Consider the following 6,000-nt stretch of genomic DNA (forward strand, 5'->3'; position numbering starts at 1 on the left):
TGAGACACCTGCCTCCCCCTAGCCCAGGGGGCGATACCTGCCCCGCGGCAATACTCGCCATGGGGCAGGCAATATGCACCCCAGGGCAGGAGCAACATGGGGTGCATCTGGCCGGGTCTTGATACCCATGCGCCCTCCCCCACCACTTACCAGTGGATGAAGCGATTCCTGGTGACTGACACCAGCTGGGCGCTCTCCTGGTAGCAGAACCCGCCAGCACTGTCTGCATAGCGCCCAGCTCCAGGGCCCACGCTGGCACCTGCGCGGAAGGGAAGGGGTAAGTTTGGGCAAGGCGGGGATCTGGGAGGGGAGACAGTGCAGCCCTCAGGGTGGGCTGGTGGCAGGGGCAACCCGAGCAGGACGGGGGTATCGCGGGAGCTGTGAAGGAGAGGCCGGAGGGTGTTCTGGGGACAGGGGGTGTCCAGGGACAGAGAGGCTGGGCAGGGAGGCCGGGCGGGGAGGGTGTCACGGGTACGGCTGGGGGGGTCCGGGGATGACAGGCGGCAGGAGAGGGTCCGAGGGGCGGGGCCGGGACGGCCAGGCCGGGAGAGGAGTCCCGGGGGCGGGGAGGCCGCGGGGGGTCCCAGGAGGACAGGCGGTGAGGGGTCCCTGGGCAGGAAGAGGCGGGGCGGCGGCAGGGGCGCGGGGGGTGTCCGGGGCAGGCGGTGGAGGGGCGGGGATCCCGGTACTGGCGGCTCAGCGCGAGCTCCCGGACCGGCGGCGCGGCCGCGCTCGGCCCCGCTCGCTCAGGCAGCTCGCTCGACCAGCGCCGCGCCATTTTCCCTTCCCGCGCGCCGCCGGCCCACGGAGCGGGACGGGACCGAGGCGCCAAGGGGGCGGGCACGACCCGGCGCGAAGCGGCGCAAGGCCGGGCTCGCTCCGCCGCGGTGTCGCCCCGCCCCGCCCCATGGCGCGCGGCGCCCCGTGACCCCCACCTGCGTGCGCCAGAGTCGTCACCCGAGCCCGGCCCGCGGCAGGCCTGGCCGGGAGCGTCCCGGTTAATCCAGGCCCGGGAGTGACGCTGGGCAGTAAAGGAAAAGCTGGCGCGGGCCGCTCAGAAGCACGTGGTGCTCTGGGTCTGGGTCTGGGTCTGGGTCTGGCCTGCGGTGCCTGTTGACCACCCCTGCCTTGCACGGGGGGGCAGCGAGGGTCAAGCCCCCCCGTGCCAGTAGCCAGCCTGGGCGGGGTGAGGAAGGGCCTGGGCTAGAGCCTTTTCCAGCCCCGCTGCCTGCGCTCCCCTCCGCCCAGGCTCAGCGTCTGAGGGCAGCTGGCAAGCCAGCCCCCGAGTGGCTCCTGTCCCCAGAGGCTGAGCCTGGGCAGGGAGCAGGCTGCGGCTGCAGGCAGCTGGGCGTCCTACGGGCAGGGGGGCTCCGACTTGCTCAGCTGCTTTCCTGGAAGCCAAGCCGTGGGCGGGAGGTAGCCCGCTCCTGACACAGCCAGGCAGCTGCTGCACTGCATCAGGCAACATCTTGGTGTGGCTCTGTCCTGCTCCCTGCCCAGCTCTGGTTGCCAGAGGACCCCCCCCCTCATACACAGGTGAGGAGAGCACATCCCAGGTTGGGGGGGAGACACGTGGGGAGGTCCCATGATGTCCTATCCATCACCTAATATGGGGGGGGACACCAGTCATTTATTGTGCAAAATAGCTGGCGGAAGCACAATTAGTTTTGCCAACTTTACTTACACAAAACTGAACACCCTTGCCCCATCCCTAATCCGAAGCCCCCCCCCCACTCATAGGTGCCCCCAACCTGACTCCACTCTTGCCCCGCCCCCATTCCAATCGCTTTCTCAAAGTCCCTGCTCCAACTCCGCCTCCTCCCTGCCTCTATTAGACCCCTCTCCATATCCCTGCTCCAGCCCCGCCTCTTCCCCCAAGTGCTCTGTGTTCCCCCTTCTTCCTTCCAGCACTTGCTGCTGTGAAACAGCTGTTTCATGGGGCAAGTTCTGGGAGTCATGGGGAAAAAGCGGGTACGCAACGCACTCTGGGGAGGAGGCCAGAGTGGAGGCAGAGATGAGCAGGGGTTGGGGAGTGGCGTGGGGAGCTGCCGGTGGGTGCAGAGCATCCACTAATTTTTCCCTGTGGGTGCTCTGCACTCACTCCCCTATTCCCGCACTCACTCCATCCCCCATCCCTTCGTCACTTGCTGTCTCTCACCCTCACTCACTTTAACTGGGGATGAGAGGTTTGGGGTGCAGGAGGGGGCTCTGGGCTGGAACCAAGGGGTTTGGAGTGTGGGAGTAGGTTCAGGGCTGGTGGCTGGGGCAGCGGGTTGGGGTGCAGAAGGGGGCTCAGGCCTCGGGCAGTGGGTTGGGGTATGGGAGGGGCCGTGAGGTCCAAGCTCCAGGAGGGAGTTTGGGTGCGGGAGAGGCCTCAGGCCTAGGGTTGGGGTACAGGAGGGGATGCGGGCTTCAGGAGGGAGGTTGAATGCAGGAGGGGACTCAGCACTGGGGCAGGGCATTGGGGTGCAGGCTCTGGGAGAGAGTTAGGGTGTGGGAGAGGGTTCCAACTTGTGCCTGGGGTGCAGGCTTCAGCCAGCTGGCGCTTACCTCAGGTAGCTCCTGGTTGGCAGCACAGCGGGGCTAAGGCAGGCTCCTTGCCTGCCTTGGCTCTGTGCAGCTCCCAGAAGCTGCAGACATGTCCAGCCCAGCTCCGAGGTTCAGGAGTGGCAGGTGGTTCCATGCCCACAGGCTCCACCACCACAGCTCCCATTGGCCCCGGTTCCCAGCCAATGGGAGCTGCGGAGCCGGCGCTCGGGGCAGGGTCAGCACACAGAGCTTTCCTGATCACCCCTGCACCTAGCAGCCGCAGGGACGTGCCAGCAGCTTTCGGGAAGTGTGCAGAGCCACAGCAGGCTGGGAGCCTGCCTTAGCCCGGCTGCACCACTGACCAGACTTTTAACAGCCCAGTCAGCAGTGCTGACCAGAGCCGCCAGGGCCCCTTTTCGACCGGGCATTCCCCAAGCACAATCAAGTGTTGTCTCCTGGGCAGCCAAGGCCTCTAACTGAAGTAATGCAGGGTTTTCCCCAGACACCTCAACAGTATGTCGTTAAGCCCCTTTGTTTTCAGTTTAAACTGATTTTTACCAAAAAATTCTCAGGTTTTACAAAAAGTATTATTCATTTTTTTTCTGATTTTCACCTTGCTTTTGTATCATTCAAATATATAAAAAATAACTTGTTTGATTAGGAAAATACAATATATGGCATGAACTATATGTATTACGCTAATACATTAGTCTGTGTGTGTATGCAAAGCTGCCTGCTGAAGTAAGGCTGTGTGTTGGTCTAGAAGATACAATAAACAAAGACGCACACACGCAAGCTCTGAAGTGCATGCACATCTGAATGTATCGATGAATCTCACGTCCACCACGTACACATTTCAAACTGTTAGCAGATAACGGTTTAAAGAACTGACACACACTAAAATGGGAAGAAAACGAAGATCTGTATCAGAACATGTTTCAGAACACAAGCAGTTATTCAAAAGTTTAAAACAACAAAAACAGGAGAAAAAGATGAAGTTGAGTGTATGCACTGAAAATAGTGGCCCAATTATTAAATGTATTTAGAGGCTAATAGTTCTAAGTCTATAGCAGTAAATTTTTTATTCAAATAAAAGTTTTATTTGGGGATGAAAGGTATATTGTTTTCTTAAACTCAGAGGAGGCATTGTGTTTTGAGTTCTGTTTTAATTCTGCAGCAAACCACACTGATGAACAGAATTCAAAGCATTAAGCTATGACATTGTATTCTATATGATTTTATGAAAATATGCTAATGAGTTTAAATATAATGTAACTGAAATATGCTTCATGCAAAAGGTCTCTTGTAAGGTATTATTACAAAACTTATAATCTACTGAGTGTGGTCATCGTATTTGTATAAATGTACCACTCTTGTATCTGAAACTAGAAATATAAAATATAACTCTGAGGGCCTATTGTAATCATGCAAAGTGTGGGCCATTAATGGTGGTTTGGAATTTTGATGGCTCCCATTCACCGGGACAATTGTCTGTAGATGGCTCTGTTTACTTGTAAGTTTTCCTTTATACCTGTATGCTGGCAAGTGGGTAATGAAGTCTTACAATGACATGTGATCATGTCACTTGAACTAGAATCCATCTGTAACCTGGTGCTTTTCCACTGAGAAGGAGGGGTGGGAACCCAGAACGGGACAAAGGATTCCCGCCTTATGCAAAAGATGTATTAGTGGGTGGAACAGAACAAGGGGCAGCCATCATGAGGAATCCCCTAGTTACCACCTGAGCTGGGACAAGGGCTGTACAAGGGAAAGGATTGTGCCCAGACTAGGAAGACGTCCAGTCTATAAAAGAAACTTATTGAAACATCTCTGAGGGTGAAATTTTATCTATATTCAGTTTTATTACTGAATTAGGCTTAGATTTGCATGTTTTATTTTATTTTACTTGGTAATTCACTTTGTTCTGTCTGTTACTACTTGGAACCACTAAAACCCTACTTTCTGTACTTAGTAAAATCACTTTTACTTATTAATTAATCCAGAGTATGTATTAATACCTGGATGGAGCGGGGCAAACAGCTGTCCATATCTCTTTATCAGTGTTATAGAGGGTGAAGAATTTATGAGTTTACTATGTATAAGCCTTTTACAGGGTAAAACAGATTTATTTGGGGTTTAGACCCCATTGGGAGTTAGGCATCTGAGTGTAAAACAGGAACACTTCTGTAAATTGCTTTCAGTTAAGTCTGCAGCTTTGGGCAGGGCTGCCCGGGGGGAGTGGCAAGTGGGGCAATTTGGCCCAGGCCCCGCAAGGGCCCCCATGAGAATGCCGGAGGCTCCCCCTGGCCCCGCTCCCACACCACCTCCGCCTTCCCCCATCCCTCAGTACCTTAGCGTGCTGTGTCCAGGAGCAGCCCTGGACAGCACTAAAGCAGCGTGGCTCGGGCGGGGCCTGAGCTCCTCCTGCACAGAGCTGCGTAGTAATGGGGCAGGGCTGCGAGCTCAGGTCCTGACAGAGCCAGGCTGCTGCAGCTTTGTCCAGGGCTGCTCCTGGACGCGGCACACTGAGGCTCCAGTCAAGGCGGGGCCAGGGGGGTTGGATAAGTCCCGGATAAGTCCAAGCTGGAGAGAAGCCGTGGCCCCGCACCTGTCGGAGACAGAGAGCACCGGCGCCCACAGCCTCGGAGTTCTCTCTCCCCTGCTGGGCACTAGGCAACGCACATCAATGCAGCACGTTGAGGACCACTGACTTAAACTGACCAGCTTGAAACCCCACTATACCGCGACCCCACATTTATCACGATGGAATTTTTTGGACCCCAAACATCACGTTATAGCGGGGTTTCACTGTATTTCTGTAATACCACCAGGTGGGATTTAACCTGGGCCTTCTGGAGCTTAGTGCACAAGCCTCTACCGCATGACCTAAAAGCCAACTCTTTAGTAGCTAAGGCTATAGAGCAGACTCATTTTATCTCTCTCTCTAAGTGGTCTTGATGCCACTAGATGGGACACAGGACCATACCACACCCAGAAGGTGTGTGGGTTAAATTTACACTGTAAAAAAAAAAAAGAAAGAAATAGTATTTTTCAATTCACTGAATACAAGTGCTGTAGTGCAATCTCTTTATCATGAAAGTTGAACTTACAAATGTAGAATTATGTACAAAAAAACCTGCATAAAAAATAAAACAATGTAAAATTTTAGAGCCTGCAAGTCCACTCAATCCTACTTCTTGTTCAGCCAATCACTCAGACAAACAAGTTTGTTTGTATTTACAGGAGATAATGCTGCCCGCTTCTTGTTTACAGTGTCACCTGAAAGTGAGAACAGGTGTTCGCATGGCACTGTTGTAGCCGGCATCGCAAGGTATTTATGTGCTAGGTGCACTAAATAGTCATATGTCCCTTCATGCTTCAGCCACCATTCCAGAGGACATGCGTCCACGCTAATGATGGGTTCTGCTCGATAACAATCCAAAGCAAGTGCAGACCCGATGCATGTTCATT

General features: G+C 54.6%; 1 protein-coding gene across 2 annotated transcripts in view; it reads right to left on the bottom strand.

Annotated features, from left to right (window-relative positions):
- NUP160 (nucleoporin 160) overlaps window positions 1-808 on the bottom strand; it is a 59,018-nt gene extending 58,210 nt beyond the window's left edge. The window contains exons 1-2 of one of the 2 annotated variants that reach the window (XM_075064766.1): window positions 690-808; window positions 151-259 (exon numbers count right to left, since the gene is read on the bottom strand). The gene's annotated coding sequence lies outside the window, so the exon portion shown is untranslated. The remainder of the gene's footprint in view (window positions 1-150; window positions 260-689) is intronic. The other variant, XM_032775856.2, reaches the window with a different exon arrangement.
- Between the last annotated feature and the right edge of the window lie 5,192 nt (window positions 809-6,000).

The sequence above is a fragment of the Chelonoidis abingdonii genome, chromosome 4 (genome assembly GCF_003597395.2).
Source record: "Chelonoidis abingdonii isolate Lonesome George chromosome 4, CheloAbing_2.0, whole genome shotgun sequence".
Classification (NCBI taxonomy): Eukaryota; Metazoa; Chordata; order Testudines; family Testudinidae; genus Chelonoidis; species Chelonoidis abingdonii.